The sequence below is a fragment of the Accipiter gentilis genome, chromosome 20 (genome assembly GCF_929443795.1).
Source record: "Accipiter gentilis chromosome 20, bAccGen1.1, whole genome shotgun sequence".
NCBI classification, from domain to species: domain Eukaryota; kingdom Metazoa; phylum Chordata; class Aves; order Accipitriformes; family Accipitridae; genus Astur; species Astur gentilis.
The window spans coordinates 24,922,124-24,942,883 of NC_064899.1; the positions used below are offsets into that span (position 1 = coordinate 24,922,124).

At 43.1% G+C, this 20,760-nt stretch overlaps 1 protein-coding gene across 1 annotated transcript in view; it reads left to right on the plus strand.

Moving 5' to 3' along the window:
* The first annotated feature begins 1,198 nt into the window (after positions 1–1,198).
* KCNG2 (potassium voltage-gated channel modifier subfamily G member 2) overlaps positions 1,199–20,760 on the plus strand; it is a 61,103-nt gene continuing 41,541 nt past the window's right edge. Inside the window, exon 1 of the mRNA XM_049824206.1 lies at positions 1,199–1,286. The gene's annotated coding sequence lies outside the window, so the exon portion shown is untranslated. The remainder of the gene's footprint in view (positions 1,287–20,760) is intronic.

Genomic DNA, 20,760 nt, shown 5'->3' on the forward strand with positions numbered 1-20,760 from the left:
AAATTGTATGAATGCCAGAATACACTGTACATAAATTAGAAGATGTAAAGACTGACAAAAATCTGGAGCCAGACACTAGCCACAGAGAAACTGGCAAGAGATAAAGGAGGCACCTCAGGAAATTTATTTCAATCTTTGCAAATAAGTTGCGACTTGATGTAGCACCGGGGGAGGGGAGGAGGGGCGGAGGAAAAATAACCCCAGCAAGACATCCTCGTTATTAAAACCATGAAAGTATCAATTCTGATGTCTTCTCTGCACGGTGCAGCAGCATCCTGCGGGGGTCCACCTGCGGGCAGACCCCCCCACACGCTCGCATCGGGCGCCTTTACACCTTCCCCAGTGCCAGACCGCAGACCTCGGGCAGGGAAACGGCAGCGCCTCGGTGAACCTCGCTCCCCGCTTTACCCACCGAGAGGATCCTGGCAGCCCCCCTCCGCGGGCAGACCCAAAAACCCCACGGGCTCTGGCAAGGGGGAGCCGTGCAAAAAAAAAAAACCCAAACCATCCCACGAAGGGAACGGGGCCCTGCGTGACTGGGGCGGTTGGGCGCCGCTTCCCCGCTCGGGCTCCCCCGGGGCCGACCGACCCCACCGGAGTTAGGCACAAACTGGGCAAAAACAGGTCTCCTCAGCCGCGGGGAGCGTTTCGGACCCAGCCCGGAGCTCCATTTCGGACCCAGCCCGGGGCTCCATTTCGGACCCAGCCCGGGGCTCCCTGACAGGACTTACCTGCCGGAGTCAGGCTGGGACTAGCTGCGCTGAAGCCTACGAGGGGATTTGGAAGGAGTAAACTCACCCCAAACCACCAACGCGACTGGGACAAGCCCACCGACCGGGAGAGCGCGTTCACTTTTTTTGGAAGTGCGTTAAATTAAGGCTAGGGCTTAGGTTTGGGGGGGGGGAGGGGGGGAGCAACTCACATCAGCTGCTTGCGGGCGGGAGCTACGAACCCCGGGACGGTTTAATACATTAACAACGGAATTAACGCCGTTACCTCCTCGTCGGGGTACGCCTCGCTGCTTCCCTCCCGCCCCGGCGGCTTTAACGGCGGGGCGGGAGCCGCCTCCCGGCGGTACCGGCAGGGCCGCCCCCAGCTGCGTGCCCCCGGCGGCAGGCGGCGCTCCGCGGCCGGCACTGGGTGTTTCGGCGGCGGTGGAGGGGCCGCGCCGATCCGAAGCGAGCGGCGGGTGGAGTTGGGGAGGCGGCTAGTCCGCGATGGAGCGGGGAGCAACCGGCGCCTTCCCTCACCCCGGCGGGGAGGAGGAGGAGGAGGCAGCGCCTGAGGTGAGGGGAGCCGGGGGGGTGGGGGGGGAGGGTCGGCCGGTGAGGTGAGGGACGGCGGCGCCTCTACCCGTGCCCGCCCGCCCGGCCCTGACTGGAGGCAACTTTCCCGCCCGCAGCCGGCACCGGCCGTTAACTTACCGGCTCCTCGCCCCGAGTCGTGCGCCGGCTGAGGGGAGCAGCCACAGCCGGGGCGAAGCGCGGCCGCTCCGCCCCGTCCTTCCCCGTCCCCCCCCCCCGCTCCGCTCCGCCGCCCCGGCCCGGGCCCCGACGGCGCTGCCCGGTGGCCGCTGCCGAACCGCCGGGCGTCCCTTGCCCGGACACCCCGTCCTCCCGCCGGTGGCAGCCGAAAGGTAACGGGGCCGGGGGGCTGCGGAGGGGAGGCAGAGCTTCGGTTGGTGCCTGAACTGCCCGCCAGTGCTTTTGTTGTTGTTGTTTGATGGCTTGCTTGGGGGTTTTTTGCGGGGGGGGGGGGGGGGGGGGGGCATTTCGTTTTGGTTACAGAAACGGGGTGTCTTGGAGCCGTCGCTGAAATGACACTGGTGTGCCCTGGCATGGAACTGCACAGGAGCCCCAAATCCTGCAGGTTTTGTGGAGGCAGAGCTCTCGCTGGGTTCCCGGGTCTTTCTCGAGGTTTACGCGAAATTAAGTCTCTAGTCAGGTTGCAATATCTGCTAAATAACATGTATAGCTAACGTGATTATGAATTTCAGTTTGGATCCTAAGCAAAATTTGCTCTGAATATGCATGTCAGTCATAGTTAATGTTTGCTAAATGCGTTACTAAAAATTTGAGTGCATGTTCTCAGTAAGATCAGACCGTAAATTGTGAAGAAATATCCAGGGTCTGTCTGATTCAGAACCACACCGTACGGTTTTAATATACCACCTTCAGCACTAGCCCTGAAAAAAAAGGGATTAAGATTTGTCCCGAGGAAGAAGGTTCTCGCCCGTAAGACCCTTGGCAACCCTGATGACTTCTAGCGGAGTCTTTCTGAAGAGGCGAGCTCTCCTTTTTTGTGCGGTGCTTGTGCTGGAGTTACTTTTGCAAGAACTTCTTGCTGCATCTTTCTCCCCACGGGAAGGTTGGCTGGGTCCATAAAAGTGGCAAACCTCCACCTGAGGGCATGTTTGTAGCTCAGCCAGCAGAACCAAACTTATTTCAGAAGGAAAGGTCTCTTTTGAGTCTGCTTCTTCCCCCCCACCCCCCCCCCCCACCCCCCCCCCCGGCTATTTCTGTGGTTCTGAAATGACTTGAGGATGACCTTCAGAGAAAGAAGTCAGCTTTGCTGGGAGGATTTCAAACCTCTCTTATTTGCTCTTCTTAAGGCTTCCCTAAAACAAACAAGCAGAGCATTTGGAAGGCAACCTATGATTGAATATTCAGCACTTCCTTTCCCTTGGGTAAAAGCTGATAGACGTTCTCACTTGTTTTGGAAAGGTTTCTAGCCAAGCACGAAAGATCAGATTTGACACTGCTAAAGTAAAAGATGAGGTAAGGAAAAGGAGGGGAGTCCTTTTTTATACATCATGCCTTATGTGGGGAAAGGGGGTTAAAAACTAGGAAAATTGTGTCAGGTTTTTTTCCATGACGCTTTTATTTTACTGGGTTAATCAGTGTATCAGTTTCTGTGAAGACTCAAGACTTTTGCCTTTTAAAAAATACTAGCAATATCACCAGATATTTTCAGGCAGTACGTATCTGAGGCACTACTGCACTCGCTAGGAGATTAACAGCGCTTGGCTTTGCGCCTCTGGTCTTGTGCCTGATAATACATCGTGGGAGCATTGCATTAACTGTCAATAAATGTCTGTCATCTCTTTGGGCTTAATTACGGAATGGTTTTAGAACAGCACACAAAGGAAAGTTTCAGCCCAGCTCTTAAATGTGATACAGCCCTTTGTATGAATAACTGTTGTGGTGCCTGGATCTATCAGCAGTGTCCCCATTAATAAAGTCCTGTTTTGTTTATGTGGCTTTGAAGCCCTAAAATGTATGAGTTCATTTTTTTTATTTCCCTTCAGCAGCTCTGCGTTGATAAAACAGACAAGAGAAGAGTTGCATTTCTTTGCTGAACAGGATACTTAGGCAGGATTGTGATGGTCTTCAGATGTTTCTCATCTTTCCCTGTTCTTTGTCGTTGTTGTGTTTGATTCTGGGAAAAATGCTTTTAAGTGCCTGACTACGATTTCAGGACAATCTAAGAAATTGCTCCCAGGTAATTGGATTGTGCCTCGCGCTGAACCCAGTCCTGTCTGCAATCAGAGAGGATCAGTAATGAAGCTGGTGTTGGATGGATTTTTATACACTCTGGAAACCCTCATACTTCTGTAGCACAAGACCTGTCTAATTGGAGAAGCTAGAGCCAGGAAAGCTGGTGGGAACTGACAACGCTGTAGCTAACCTGTGCTAATATTGTGCACGGCTGCTCTTGGTACAGGGTAAGAGTACCCAGATGGTGAATTATTCCAAAGTATTGTCTTCTGAAAGCTCAGCAGAGCTTTTAGCTTGTGAACTTGCATCTAGACAGCTATCTGATTGCTTGTTTTGAGCAACTGGGGGAAAGACTGAACTGGATGTGATCACTGTGTGTCCTCAGAGTGTTTGCAAGGCAGAAAGAAAGGCAGCATTTTAAGACTGAACAGATGACAAAAATAAATGTTCAGTTTGAATGGTATTAAGGGAAGAAACAAAAAACTAGCGATAGTGAAAACACTTAAACATTTTCTAAAGGTCTAAGTGATTGAGTAGCCTTTCTCCTATTTTAAAGATGACATAGGCAGTCAAGGCCCAGAGTAGGGGGTTCAAAAACTTTGTCAAATGTATGTAAGTGATAAGGATTGAGATTGGTTCTTTACCGATTTTTTTGTAGCTCTACTAAAGAAAAAATGAAGAAACCCTATCAGCTCTGGCCAGGTACCTCTTTAAATATTCAGTGTGCTTTGCATTGCATCGCATCGAGTAGCTTATTTGCTTAATTAAGACATCAGTTTTGAGTTATGTGACTTGCATGTTTCCGTACTCGGATTAATGTCTTTATCAGATTGATTATGACATCTTTTATAATCAATGGACCTTAATGCTTTGTTTGCATCAGGCATTTTTAAGTACTTATTAATTAAACCTGACAACTTCAGGTTACTTTGTACTGCTTTCCTGGTGTATTCTTATTCTGCATCACAGCTGAATGTATGTCCCATTTCAGGGGGCGGTTTAGCCATATGGAAAGTCAGATTCTGTTGCTTCTGTTCTTCTTGTGTAGTGTCTTGCCTTGCCTGTAGAAGACCTTTTCCTTGCTCCTCACTTTTTTCGTTTTCAGTCAGACTAAGATACCAAGGCAAATCAAGATGCTGTGCAGTGTGGTTAAATGGCGAGCAGAATGATTAAAAAAAAAAACAAAACAATTTTTTTGAAGACTGATGCTGGTCATATTGGCTGATGGAAGACAAGTGGCTTTCCCCTGACTTCCAGCAGAATGGGCAGATGCTCCCCATGTTATTCAAGATGAGAGAGGGGCCAGAGTCCCTCTGCTTTCTTAATATTGTCCTTTTGCCCTTACCAACTCAGAAATCGTCTGTGATGTCTTACTAAAAGCTGATGTGCTTTAGGATGAGTGCTTCACATTTTAAAACTTTCAGTGCTTCCACTAACCTCAGGTGCATGTATTCCACTGAAGAGCAATTTCTGGAGCGTTATTCTTCTTATTAAATATTTAAAATCTCTTTATGATTTTGCACCCTGGAAAAAGATAAGAAGCATACAGTCTTTCAGCTTTTTAATGTGAACTGGCATCTCTGGTAATCATTCAGGTTATACCAACAAATTTGCTGTTTGACAGCCATTTGATGATAAAATCTAAAACTTTAAAGCAAATCAGAGATTTGTGGTATTTTTTCCAAGTGACAGAAAACTAAAGGAAGAGTTTAAATTACTGTAATTGAATCAAGTCACTTTAATGTGTTCCTACTCCTGAGTAGAAAAGGTCCCAAATGATCTCTTTCTCATTGTCTTTCAGGATTCTAAATAATAACATTAAAAATAAGGATAATTATTAAGACTGTTAACTGTGATGCCAGCTGTTGGTAAAAATAAACATAAAGCCACTATGTTTACAGGGTATCTACACAAATAATGGTTCTCCATGCTCTGTGCTACTTGGTTACCTAGTGTCTTTCATTTTCTGAGCTCTCTTGGTAGCATTCACGAAGTTTGTTGAAAACAAGGGATCCGACTAAAACATGTTAAATTAGAGTTCTGCACAACTGGCAGGAGGTAAATCAATATTAGACAAATGGGAAAGAACATGAGCATTTAAAAGGAAAAATGTTGTACTCAAGATTCTAGGAATATTAAAGCAACCGAGACAAAACAAAAATAAAACATCAAAAATGTATCCTTTCAATGTTGTTTCAAAAGGTGAAGAATTACACACAGTGGTGATTATGGAGATTATTCTCATCTTCTTTTTCAGAGCTTTGTGTTTCCTGAAGAAACAAATAGTGTTTAGACTGAGATGGTACCTACAAGAAGCACTTTGTAAATATTAGTGGTGTTGGGGTTTTTTGACAACTGAGTTGGAACCATTTGTCTCAGCCTTCTATAAATGGCTCTGTTAGCAGAATAAATAGGTTGATATCAGCTGAGCAGGGAATAATGGCTAAGATCCAGCACTGTGTGTGTGCAGGGTTATCTTGTGCCAGGATGCTCAGTGCTCATCCTGCAGTGAATAGGAGCTCCGTGGGAACATCTGTGGGAGTGCTGGTGATACCCTTCTGCATCTGAACTCCATCACCCCCCAGGTGGAAAGGGGTGCTGACACATCATAGAATCATTTAGGTTGGAAAAGGCCCTTAAAATCATTGAGTCCAACTGTTAACCTAACACTACCAAGTCCACCACTACATTGGCTTTGTGTGGTACACCTGACATTTGAGTGTGGTCCCCTGGGAACTTTGGAGAAAAATGATAAACGTGTTTATTTTCTGAGAAGAGCCATTCTGAATGTGTATATCTCTTGCCATCCTGTGTGGGGTTTGGGGTTTTTTTAGGGTTTTTTTTTTAATGTTTCTAGTCAGACATATTACTGGAATGAGCTGAGAACAAGGTTTCTCAGAGGTACTGTAAAGCAGGCATTGTGTGTTGGCTGTGAAAGAAACTCCTCACATGTGTCATCATTTTATGCATATTTACCCCACTGTCTGAATTACAAGACATCTCTAATTTTAAAATGTTTAAGGAGAGACTGGACAGATGAAGGAAAAAGGAGAAAAAGTAAACCAGTCAGTTTTAGGATAAACCATCCTCCAGGGATTTGGCACAGCTGTGAGAATAATTTTTTGTGCCAAGCCTTGTACCCCTGAAAAATATAGCTAACTTCAAGTGTAGCTGATTTCTGAGTCTCTGGGATTTTATCGATCCGGGGTGTTGAAAGGAACTGGATCCTGAATGGGAAGCTCATTTCTACCCACTTTTTAATTTCTCCAGCTAGAACTGGACCTAAGTGATTGCTTTTAAATCTTCGTCACATCAAACCAGCTTTGAATCAAGGAAAATACTGCTTGGTTACTCATTCAACTGAAAATGGCTGTCTCTTAGGGCAGATGTGCCTAATATGGTGACTTTGAAGTTGTGAAAATTTGCATCATCTCCCAGTCTCTCCCTTTCACCTCCTCCTCCCCCTCAGTCCCTCCCTTGCCATGGGGCTCAGCAGCACATGGGTCACGAGCCCTGGTTTCTGTGCCTTATAGCACTGCTGGTTCAGGTGAGTTTGGGATTACTGGGCTGTTCCTGGCCTGAGATGGAATGATTTCATTCACATCTAAACTCAAAATTTGGTTACAGCTGAAGCGACACTGAATTGGGTAAGCAACAGTATAAGAACACCATATTCAGTATCAACAACAATGGGAACATGCTGGTTTAAGTGCACAAGTGATGTCGATTAATGAAGGAAACAGTATGTGATTCCTGTTAATAAGTTCAGGTGGCTTGCATGGGTGATGTGAAGCAATGTCAGCCAGGAGCCTAGCCCACTGTCCGAAGTTGGTTATCACACTGATGGATGGATTTTTCAGTATGTAGAAAAATGTTCTGGTTTTTTTTTTTAATATATATTTTTAAAAAGAGGAACATCCTGCTATGGAAATGCAATGGAAACAATTGCTAGAGAAAGTGCATCGTCAACACTGTAAATCACTGAAGGCTCAAAATAATAGGATAAAGGATAGACTGAGCTTGAGGGAAGATGAGGGGTTTTTGAACTCCTCAGAGTGAAGTGCAAGAATCCCAGGTACTCTGTGCTGAATAGATTGTGATGGACAGCAGGAGAAATAGTTGTTTTCCTTCAGATTATCAGTGCAGTTTTTTCATCTGGTAAAGCCAGGAAGCCAGAGCCTCCATGGAGACTCTGCAATCACAATATAAATTCATTCAGCAAAACTCTGAGTGAAACCCAAGTCTCTTCAGGTTTAGAGCTTTTCAAATATTATTCCAAGGCTAAAGTCTGTATGGGTTAGGATTCCACTTTATTCTGACCTGCCAGGATGAAATTTTTACTTGGTTCTCAAGAATGAATTCTCTTTCCTCAGAAACTGCCTTTGATAATTTTATTCTGTTAAGGAGGAAATACTTTAAAAAGCAGATATTTCCCAGGATGTGGAGCACATCCTCAGAAATTTTAGTTTCTAATTCTGACATCAGAAGTGATTGCTTTTGGAGATCACTGTAATGTGCTTGTAGTTAAGATTATGATAGACCATCAAGATTGATACCATCTTTCCTTATTTCATGCTTCCTTCCCTCCTCTTTTTTTTTTTTTTTTTTGTAATGAATTTGCAGTTATGTTTTGATGGCAGAGACTTGCTGTGTGTCTCCACAGACAGGCTAGTAGCACTTTGTTACCATTACTGGACCTTATGCCATCTTTTCAGGCTGCAAGACATTGTTCGGCTGAGCTGTTAAATTTGTTCACAATAATGCACGTTGACCTAGTTCTGAGCTTACCCCCATGCTCAGAATAATGACCGGTCTTACCTCCCAGACCTAAGCAATCAGTGAAGCCGCAAGAGGCTTGTTTGTGATTTCTGTTGATGTGTATGGGTATGCTTAGTTTGAACAGTATTGTTTATATGATGTCTTTGAATACCCAGAAGCACACAGTAAAATCTTGACCCTGTTGTGTTTAATTGTGAAGACAGTTCCTGTGGCAGTACTCACATTAATATATTCAGTCTTAGTTCCCAGCTAAGTTTTATGTATCTTTTCCAGCTTGTCATTCAGTTGAACTTGTGTTTGTTGATTAAGGGAAAGTCATGGTACCACATCAGTGCCTTAGGGACCTCCCACTCTTCAGCCTACAAGAAGGCAGGAACAACTCCAGTCATACCAATTTTAGTTCAGATACAGTTGATTTGCTGTAAGTTCTGTACCTAGAATAATTTTCTTGCTGTGTTCTTGTCTCTCATGTTTTTCAAGGTCATTTGTTCAGGTTTCCCTTTGAGCTGTAGTTCTTAATGTTATTAGATGTCTGTAAAGTCATCAAAGGTGTTTCAGGAAGGACTTTTTTGAGTATGACTCTAAAACCTGTGAAAACCTTTGAAAATATATATGGATTAGGGAAGTTCCTCAGGGTTACATATGAAAGAGAGAAATAAGAGAAATTTTAAAAGTCTTTTCATGACAAGTTGAAGTAGTCTTGAAGCAGGTATAAGGCTTCATTTTATACCTACTGATTTCGAAACAAAAGGTTGGGTCCTTTGAGGCTTGGAAGTGCACGGTATGCACAACCTTTTCTTTATCCGCTGAGGGTAGAAGCAGCATATCCTCCACACTTTTGAGTGTCCCAGCATTTGATAATAGTAGATTGCAAATGTCTCCTTTTGTGTGTATATTCTTCAATGTAAATGTCACTAAAATATTTCTCGGATTAGTATTAAATTTAGTGTTTCCCTAAACCCCTTACTCTCTGTCCAGCTTCTGCTGGTGGTTTTATGAGGCTTCGTGCTGTGCAGGCTTCCTCTGGCTGCAGAAGGACTTGAATTTGTTCTACAGACTGCTGTTAGGGGCTCTGCAATGGGAGCAGTTCCTGGCTAGATGGCAGAGAAATGTTCTTGGCTATGCTGAGGTAAATCAAAGGAGCCTGTCCAGATCTACCTTGGTATAAATGAGAGCATGTCTCAGTCCTAGATGTTTGTTCTTGTATTTCTTTGTACTTGTACTGTGGTCTGGAGTTAAAACCCTCAGAGTTATGGATTAATAATTTATTGCCCTTGGGCTAAGCAAGAGTAAAACTTCTGATTTTATTTCTTGTCTAACTTTAAAATAAAAGTTTGTGAAAAGAGCTTATATTCAGTGCCTAATCCTGCCAGACTTTACCCTTAATGAGTAATTCTTATTCACACAAACAATCCTGCTGAATACATTGGTGTCCTGAAGCTGATGGACTCATGTACGTAAGGAGTTTTAAGAGTGGGTCCTTACAGAACATTTTAAAACCTTTTATTTATAAAATCTCATACATCCTAATTACTAGCTCACAGTTCCTATGCTTTGTCATGTTAATAAGCATGGTGAATCATTTTTAATAGCCGTTGTGTTTCTCTGTAAGCTCTGTCAGCTTCTGTGGTAGACTGTGACAAATAGCACCTGTTCAAATGCTGTACGTGTGTATGTGCGGGCTTCTCAGAAACGCACTTTTTTGTTTCATATCAAACATGTCCCCTTATGCAATGACCTACTACAATTCTAAATGCTGGATTTTTTTTTTCTTTTTTAAGATTGCCTAGAATTAATTTATTCCCCAAATGAAGGGATCCACCTTTAGCTTAAATGAGAGAAGACCAGTGTATGATCCAAGACTCATACTTCAGTATGTTTTAATGAACTGGATTAATTGAGCTGCTTATAAAAAAGTGTTACAAGGGCGTGGCACATTGCTGTATGCATGTATCAGTGTGAAAAACCAAAGTCAGATGAGGATTTGTCATGTATAATGGCAGCAGCCTGATTCTTTTCTGAAGCCTCTGGAGTTAGCATTTCCCTGGGCTTTTCTTGCCTCCTCCTTGGTTGAGAAGATTTTTCAAGCATGATATAAAGATCAAAGAGAGTTGACGACATGATTTTCTTCCCCCCACTTTTTGCTTTCCTTGGCATCCTTTGTTCTGATTATTCATGCTTGAATATCCTTGCAAAAAGGACAATGTCTATTTGTTCTTCTTTTACCCCTGGAAGTATGGGTAAATTAACCAGTTAGAACTCTAAGCTCGGGGTACTGTTTATTGTAGAAGGCTAACAAGCACAAGGAGCGAGATAAACAGTAGGCTCAATGGTGGCGTGTGCAGTTGGTGAGCTATGCAGATGAATACCTGTTTAAACTCAGATTGCATCTCCCTGGAAGAAAGAAGCCAATTACCACCGTCATGGCCTTTGTGGTGTTAGCAGTAGCTTAGACACGATAGATTTCGTCTTTCTTTCGGGTACTCTTCGCCACCATCACTTCAGAGATCTCTACAGGGTCCTGGCATCGTATGCTGTAGTCCTTGCCTTGAACTTTGTCGTAAGAGCTAGATGAGGCCCATAATGACCTACTTAACAAGATTTTGATAGTGCTTTCCTTCTCAATAACCTAGTTATGGCCTGTGTACCTTCCTTAGCTCAGCCAACCTCAGTTGCAGACAGAACTGTTGAGGAGACAGAGTACAGATCTCAGAGGAATTCACAGAAATAATTTGCAATCCTGACAGAGAGCAATATTTTCTTAATTATCTTTTTCCACGAGTTCGAGAATCCACTGGAGTATGTCATTTTATACCACTCTTGGCATTCTTAAAAGTGGACCATTATTAAAAAGAAAAAAGAAAAAGTAATTGTACCACAGAAAGATCCTACTCTACAATTTTTAAGTTATTCTATGCATCACTGGAGATTTCAGTGCAAAATAATGAAGCAAGAGACACAGCTGCAGTTGTATTAAATAGCACAGAAAGGTATAAAAGAAATCAGATCCTTTATTTTCAAAATGTAAAGAAAAATGCAGTGTTTGGGTTTAGGAGCAAACTGCTCCTAAGAGCGGGATATGTCGTGATTGTGCATTTTGAGGTTCCTTGAACCTTCCGGTGAATTCTGTTGTATGAGCTACTGATTTTTCCATCCTATTTCCATTTATGAAAGCCAGTAGAGGTGGCCTGACTTTGAGCCATTCATTGCTGGAATTTCAGCTGGCCATTAAACGTATTCAAATAGTCACAATATAAGCATAATGATCCACTTTCACTTAAAATAAGTTAGTGTAAAATAGCACAGATTGGTGTTTTGACTTAACATGGTACCAGGTCAAAGTAGAACAACAGTGTTCAGGCTGTTTATCCATACACCTGCCATTAGTTTCTGTCCTCTGTTGTCATGAGCATGAGTTTTGTCTCCATTCATTTTGTGCGTTCACTTACCCGTTCACAGGGACAACGCATGTCTCAAAGAGATGCCTTCAGTCATCACCTGCATATTCATTGGGCTGCCTCTGAAAAAAGGTGTAGGTCCTTACAAGCTAGGCTCAGCAGCGCCTGACTTCAGGTTTCTGAATGAAGTCCTAAGCCCCAGGTTTGGTTTCTGTGCTGCCCGCACGGTGAGTGTGTGCTACAGGTGAGTCCCTGAACGGATCTGTTCTGTAGCACCCTCCTGTCCTGCTCCCCAGTTACTCAACTGGAGAGCTGTGTAGTGTGACCCAAACCTTTTCTGCAGCCTGCACAGCTGAGCTTCTGTTCTCTGGAAACCAGACTACTAGAAAGTGTGGGAACAGGCAGGAAAATAGGCATCTAGATATATTTAGCATAGATTCAGGATACGGCCAGGTTTTGTACCTGTTTGCAGAAGACAGAAAGCTCTCCAGACCAGACATCATCATTATCATTTGGGTTTTTTTTCTCCACAGGAGTGTTTCTGAACCCCTGCCGCATAGCCAAGGCCGAGACAAAGCCGTGAGCATGTGCCTCCCTGAGTCCCGTTAAAATGGGATGGTCTTCAGGGGTAGTTGCCTGCAATCCCTTTGAAAGGACAGAGCTGAGCCCACTGTTTTGTTTGGAAGGGCAGTGAGGTGGGACAACAGTGCTCTTGAGCTGGAGCCATGGGTCTGGGAACTAAGTTGCCCTCTGGAATGAAAACCTCTGATTCTGAACATCTGAGGCAGTGCTCTGACTTCTTGGCTGGGCATTCCCTTCAACTCCCATACTGAAGCTGTGCCACCCATGCAGAAACTCTTGGGGCTGGATTGAGAAGGCAAAGGCGAGAGGGACCATGATACTGTGCCCTGTATTCATGGTGGCATGTAGCTTGCTTCTCATACAGCCAGAGTGAGGATAAAGGGTGATGAATGAATGTGATGATGAAACGGGTATCTCTGCCACTTCCGTAATTTCATCCAAGCCAACTGGTAAGTATTGGAGTGCCAGGAAACAACATGTGGGTTTCCACAGATCCAAGGAGGGATTTAAAAACATTTTTATGTTGCTTACTCACCCATGTTACATTTCTGCTACACCAGTGGGTTCGCAACAGCACAGCAATAAGTACAATATTAGTACAGTTATGGCTAGGTTTTTGTAATTATGTAAAAGCAGTTTCATTTATCAGTTTTTATTTGCCACCCGCATTTTTTACTGAGTGTTCTGAGATGCCTTAAAGTGTCTCTGAACCAAACAACACGGTAGCAGTCGAGGTTGTCAAATCCATAGCTCCTGAAGGAAACTAAATGTTTTTAACAGAAAATGAGACAAAGGTCATTAATGCAATGTGTGTTTGTGTGTCAGGTTGGGTGCTTTCTTCCTTGCAGTTGCACTTGCTGATGCTGATATGGTTCTGGCTGCTGCCAGTGCCTGCCTTTCCCTGAAGGGACAGCCTCTCTGGGGAGGAAGTATGAGACCTGACCCTTGACTTCCACCATCCTTTTTTTAATTTATTTTATTGAGTGGAGAGGCAGGCATGGGTGTGTGAGAGAGAGAGAGAGAGAGAGAGAGAAGCAAGTGCCTTGGAGCTTTGCGGAGGCACGATGTGCACAAAGTGATGCCAAAGTCCCTTTGGAGGGGGGGCAAGGCAGGCCGGCGGGGTGCTGGTGTTAGGAGTGCCTTCTGCGCGCTGGCACGCAGGACGTGGCAGGAGAGAAGGCTTAGGTGAGGTTGCAAGAGGGAGGTCTGGGCTGGAGCTTCCAGTTCAAAGCTTTTTGAGGGCAATAGGTTTATTCCACCTGGGAAGGGCTGGGAAGCTACTGGTTGGGTGCGTGTGTGGCTAGAGAAGATAGGGACCAAGCTGTAAGAGCTTTGAGTATTAGTGCAGTAGACAGTCCTGACTCCTTATGGGCATTAGCGTTGTAGAGCACTTTGAAGAGTGTCTTTACACAGAAGGTACTGTTCAGCCTTAACGGCACGTGGTGAAGCTGTTGTTTTGTTAACACGTTACAGGGATAGATTTAGGTTGAGCCTAGCAGAGCTTTAGCTCTTCTCCCACTGCCTCTCTCCCCTGCTTCCTTGGCGCGGTGCAAGAGAATCAGAACAAGACTGTGGCTTCCCTCCACCTCCTCAACCCCATGTGCTACACGCGAGGAATCGGAGACAAAAAGACGGTGTCACACGCAGAGCGAGCGACTGTCACTTCTCCCCATCAGCCGCTTCGTGCCTGTGACTCAGCCTGCCAGGGGACCTCCGAGGAGCCTGCGTCCCTGTTGCATCACCCAGTGCAATGTGTGTGGAAAAGATGCATCTGCTCCTTTCAAGGGTGCTTAAAGAGCTGAAAACATATTTCAGCACCTTGGGGTGGGGTGAGAAGACATTAGCCTGCAACTAGATACCAGTTGTGAAGTACACACAATTTTGGGGAAGACTGAGCTAGTGGACTGCAGTGCACAGAGCTGATTCCCTCCAGAGAGGATGCGAGTGACGGAGGGGTAGACAGCAGCATATGGCAGTTCAGCTCTGAAAAGGCACTGTGCAAAATGGCACCTCCTTATTTAGCAGATCAGCTTCCTCTCTGGATGCCCTAACTCGATTTTGTAGAAGACCTAATTCTTTCCTTGATAACTGAATGGATTTGGTCTGGAAATAGAGAATCTCGTGGTTCCTCTGACTGAAGTTTTTTCTGAAGTGGAAAGACACTATCAACTTCAAGGCAAATAACATATGCTGGAGGAGAATTTTAGGAGGCAGCATACCAAGATTTTAGGCCAAACCCTGAGAAAACATTTGGAAAGCATTTCAGAAGTAGCTAAATGCAGAAGAAAGAATCACGAAAGAAAAAGTCCATTTACTTTCATCCACTCTTGAGCTGGACAAAATCAAAGGAACACCTTCACTTAACTGTGGACACATCTTGGAAACATCTGCAGGCTGATGCTTCAAATAACGTCCTTCCTCCTGCTCGGAAAGATCTGCAGGCTGGGAGGGGAAGCACAGGTAGGAGGAGACTGGGGCTAGTAGAAAGAGAAGAGAAGCTGTGTTTGGTCTGGCAAGTTGCACATTTTATTGTCATTTGAAGCTACCTTAAGCTGCATCCCGTGTTCTGTGAATCACCTTGGAGAAGTCATGGAGCACTGCCAGGAGTTGATGAGCAAATGGTACTAAGTCAGTGACATAACTAGAGTGATGGGGTTGGAGTAGAGCCAGAAGGCCCAATGTGACAAAAACAGCTCAGTGTAACCAACAGATTTTGTTTTCCTATATGTGTGGCCATTTTATGGCCACACATGATTATTTCTCATGTTTCAAATCAGCATAAGAAATACTCATTTTCAGACCAAAATTAGAGCAGGAGGCATATAGAGTATTTGTTTAAATTTTGACTTTCCAGCATGTTGGTGGTCAGGTATAAAATTTGCTGGCCTCGACCTCCTGAAGGAAAAAAAGAAAGAGATGATAAAATAACCTGTATCCATCTACCTTAGGGAAAGCAGTCAGATGGTGTGATTCCAGTCAAAGTAGTTGGAGTGTTGTAAAAGTGATGAGGAGAAGGAAAACTTAGAAATGTTTGTTTATTCATTGGCTGGGAAAGGGAAGGAAATATATATTTTTCTAGGAAAAGAATGCACTTTTGGTTTCATGGTTTGTATAGCATGTCCCAGTTACACTTCTAGGCATTGAATGGGAACTCAAACAAGACTAGTCAAGGCTGACTAGAGGTGTGTGCTCAGAATTTGTCATTATCTCTTGTCAAGGTCATAGACTGTCCTTATGTCATCTTGCATTGCTATTGAATTTCAGCAGACCAAATTTTGAAAGTTTTTAGAACTGCCAGAGGTAATCAATTGAGATAAATCTGCGGAGGGAAAAGAAGTTGAAGGAAGATGAAAAGTGCTGACAGTTAGTTAACTTAGTAAAACTGTAAGCCTAAGGGTTACACGTGCCATCTAGCAGTAAGAAAAAAGCCTAATAAAAAGAAAGGAAATTTGATACCAGACTTTGTCCTAGAAGGTAAACGATTATATGAGAAAGAGGGGCATATGGAAGGTTAAATGTAACTGTTGCAGATACTTACTGGAAGTTTCACACAATAAAATTTGCAGGATTGAATAAAAAGAAATGGGAGGATTTAAAATAACATTTATTAGAACATAAAATAACTCTTAGGAAAAGGTTTTAAGAATAATAGGAATATAAGTCAATAAAACAGAATGACTCTGAAGTAAATTGTGAATGACCATTTATACAGGTTTGCTTGTTCTGTTTGTGGGAGCTTTTGCACATTCTGAATTTTATAATAGTCTCTGACCAGATTTCTTTTCAATGAATTAAGTGCGATTCTTTTCATGCAGAAACTGCAAATGTATAAAGGGATACCATAACAATGATTTACATTATTAAAACTGAGACTGTGTTAATTAATATGCAATATCCTCTAGATTAAATAGCCAAATCTTCATCAGGCTTCTGGTTTGTGTGTTTACAGTCATTCAGAAATGAAAAAAATCTACATTTGAGCATATACAGCTGCACTTGAAAATGCATTTGAATAGCTGCATAGCTAATTAGCTGATACAATTATGTGGGCATATTTTGTACATACAAATAAGGAGGCGGCGAAAATGTAACCTTAAATATAATTTATTTTTGACACTGTTTTGATAATTTAAAAAGCTATTAGTCATTGCTTATTGAAAGTGCCAGGAAAATTTCAGTTGTTGCCCACGTATTCCCTGAGTGGTAATAGTAACTCACCAGCCCTGTTGCAGTAAGCGAGAATGCAGAACAGATGACATCAGTGCACAGAGCAGTATGTGAAAAGGCAGGGTGAACCTCAACCTCTGAACCAAGTACCAAGAAAAAGTTTGCCAGATGAAAAGGTGATTTAAGCATTGTTTCAAAAATCAATTTCAAGGCCTGTGGGGATGAGATCACAGTAGCTTTGAAAGTAGGACTTAGGTAAATAAATGACAAATTACTGTTTCCAAAACCCAGCCTCAGTAATCCATATTCAGTCAACTTTTGACTTTGCGGCTTAGATTTGATGGCTGGAAGTAATTGGGCTGAAATTCTTGTGGTGGATAACAATTGCAGGTCAGTTTTTTAGAACGTATGACCACATGATAGGTGATTTATATATGCTATACCGCATAAATGTAATTATGCATGTCTCTGCGGAAGAGAAAATGGACCTGGTAATGAGGAGCTGGAACTGATGCATGGTGAGTTGATGCTGTGAGACATTTATTTGGGGTGAAAGGGTCCATGAAAAGAGGAAAAGTGTGTTGTACCAGTGGAGAATAACTTGGAGAGAGAGTAAAGAATCTACTTAAAAGGAGAAGAGACTTGCCAAATTATGAGAAGTAAGAAAAGATACCACAAGCAACTCCTTTGCCTTTTCTTTATTAGGAAAGTAGCAGAAAGGGGGCTAATAGATGAAGGTGTTTTATTCATGCTTTAGTAAAGGTGGAGCTCAAGATTTGGTTGAGGGGAGCGAACGTTAAACACTGACAGGGGTGTTAAGAGCGGGTGTCCGTAAGGGAGGTGCTCAGCAACAGCTATGACACATCCAGGAGAATTTGGAATGAAAATGTCCATAATATCTATAAAATTCCTCCCTGCTCTCTGTCTGGGATGGCTTGGCTGGGGGTAGTGGAGCTTTCACTGCTCCTGTCTCTCTCAGGTAGAAATAAAGGAGTTTAGGAGCAGTAGATAGGGTGGAAATGAGGATCCATCTTGTTTGTTCTCTCACCTTGTCCCCATCTTGTCCCTACAATTTTGGACTCGGTGTTCAGGAACGCTTCTTTGCAGTGGTTTCTAATTCTTTGCTTTCTCTTCTTCCTTTCATTTGGTAGAACCACACAGGATCCAGTAGGTCTGCTGGAGCTGAGGAAGCGCTGGTTCCCTGTGTGGAAAATAACCATCAGTCTGAAAATCTTAACAGGTTTACATGCAAAAAGAGTGAGGACGTTCTACGCTGTTCTGTATCCAGAATTAAAATGAGCCTTCTTAATTTAGATGGAAGTAGGCTGCCCATATTGCAAGACTGCATCTACAGTTTGGGCATCTTTATTAGCTGTGTATTTATAACATTTCATGACACTGTGGCAAACACACAATATCCAAGCATTCTGAAATAGCTGCCAATTAATGCTCATATGATGCCTGTGCATACATTACGAAAAAGTAGCTTGCTTTACTGTCACGGGCTGGTGGATTCAATGACCCTGATTTTCCTTTCACTGTAGCAAATTCCCAGTTGTCTTAAGTCAGTGGGAATGCAGAGTATACATAAAACAGAGGCAAGAGGCCAAAAGCATGAGATCCTAGCATGTGTATTACAGAAAGGGATATCTAGGTGATTAGCTTTACTTATTTTTTTTATAGCTGGGCTTTGGTTTTGTATAAATATAATGAATAGTAGGATTTCTAGGGTTTGGAGGAAACTAGCAATTTTTGTGTCATGATTCCTGAAGAATGCAGTTTTGTTTCAAATCTTTCTGCCTCACTTTACCAGTGCAAGATCAGGAAGGCTATTTACTATTTTTAGACAACGATGTTTATCCAGAAGAAGAGGTAACACCGACTGACATTGTTTGACCCTTTCACTGGCTTCTCTTTTGCTGTTTGGCTCTCCTGCATGTGTGTGTGCCTTAGAAGGGACACTTGAGTACTCTGAAAGGAAAATCACGGCCCTTTTGTTATGCAAGGACCATCAGGTTTTTCATAGTGCCATTGTGTGACCAAGGTATCTCCCCTCCAAAAATAAGGAATAACGTGCGGTCTTTTTCAACTTAGATACACATTCATAGTTACAAATATGCACGTATGTATATCCTGCTAGTTCCCATCAAAAGTACCTTTGTACGAGCAGACACCTGATCAAGCTACAGACATCGGAAATTTGCATGCACAGGCTGGGTACGTGCGAAACCACTGCAGTGATCGCATTTAACTTGAGAATTAAGGAGTTATGCTCCATAATACAAATTGTTGAACATGTTCAGCTTGGATAAAACAGGAAGCATTTAGTAATAAATATAGCTGCCTAATGTGAATCTTATGGAAAGCTTCTTCCAGAATGGCGCTTAACTTTTAATTACAGAACGTTTCAGGTTTACATGCACCACGACATGGTAGAATTACATTGATATGGTTTTTTTTTTTTGAACAGCACTTCTGCTCTTTCAGTGAGTATCTTATCTCCATGGAGAGATCGGTTGATACGCAGTGCTGACTTTTGATGTAAGAGTGCCATTCTTTAAAAAGTTATGAATATGGAGGATCTTTTGTTGCTGCCAAGAAATTAAAAATAAATCCCCAAAGGCTCTGTGTGCAGAGATTTTTAAAGGACCTAAAGGACCCTGCTTACCTAGGACAGTTTTGGTTGCCCAAAGGTGGGTGTCCAGTGCTCTTTTAGATGTACTAGCACATCTTGCTTGGCATCCAGCTGTTGGCATTGTCATATCTGCCATCCTCAGGGATCCCATGGTATCTCAGATTGTATTAGATGCCTCTGTGCAGGCACCAGATTCAAGCTCTGTGTTTCTACTGGAAGCCAGTGAGCACTGGTGGCTGATTTGACCCTTAGTGCTTTCTGGCCCTGCACTCCTGAGGGCTGTGCTTGGAGACCCACACACATTTAATGTCTCAGATCTCATGTCTGTCATTTCCCTGCCTGTTCAGGGGAATATATGTATGTATGTATGTATATACATATATATATGTATGGGATATCTATAGGGGGAAAAAACTTATAGGGAAGTGTTCACATATATTTATATATATTTAAGCATGGTCTTAGTACCAGTTACATGTTTACGTGGTAATGGTTTTCTTAGGTGATATAGCAGACTAGGGTCCTGATTCTGAGAGAGGCAGAGAGCTTCTTACAAGCTGCTTGGCACTTGCTAACTTAAATGAAAAGTGCAGGGATTCAGCATATGCTTGGATTAGGCTCTAAAATAATGAAGTATCTGCTTTATACCATATTTGTCTCTATTCAAAGCCTTTTATCCTTTACTCCTCCTCTTCCTTCACAGTGTTTCAGGAAATTACATATTTCTTTTTGATTTATTAGTTATTGTAAGCATAAAACCACCAAGTGATCTTAGTTCATTCTCATATTTTATCTGAAAACAGTGCAATTTACATTTCTTAGTTGACCACAAGAGGTTTAGCTAAGTGCTTGCTGTCTCCCACTCTCTTTCTGTAAACCCATCTGTGTTTGCTCATGTCTCATATTTATTTCACACTTTGTTTCCCTTCTAGATCATGAAGCTATCCTTTACAGCCACAAAAACATTGCTGTAATGACTACAGAGATGCAGAATTTTATATTATGAAAGGGACTCACTATATAGCATTGGTAGTATTTTTCCTGCTGACCAGTTCTGTCGGGCAAGCCTGCCCCGGGGTCCCCTCTGCTCCAGCCCCTCAAAAGCCTGAGGATCGACCTCTCCAGGAGCCGGCTTCCATAGCCCCTTCAATTCCTGTTGACTCAGTTGAAGCTAGGGCTTGTGGAATATGATGATACGCTTCAGCACAGGGTTTCTGAGACCAAATGGGGCTGCAAGTTCCCATCAGGGTATAGAAGTATTCAGCAGCCAAATACTTATTTCATGTAGCTGTATGGGATTGACTTTGGAGAGCAAATTTTCGTGTTGGGAAAGCGACTGAATGAACTGCAGAGCAGCTGCTTGATCAGAGCTTAAGCTAAATGGCTCTGTGTCAGAGTGAGCTACTGAGACAACTGAATGCATTAAATAAAATGAGGTCATTTAAAGTGTAAAATAAATAATACAAAAAGAGTTATGCAGTACAAATCAGATTACATGCTTTCCTTTCAAGCATCCTCATTAAGTAGCTGTTAGCTACTTATTTACTGATCTTTGTTCAGATTTTTAGATGCTTATATCCATGTTTACTTTTTACTTGATGAGCAAGCAAATGGGATATGAATTCACATTTTATGAGATGTTAGTTATTGAAAATTTTCAGGAGGAGAGACAATGAAAGTTATTTTTGTGCATGTTTCTTCA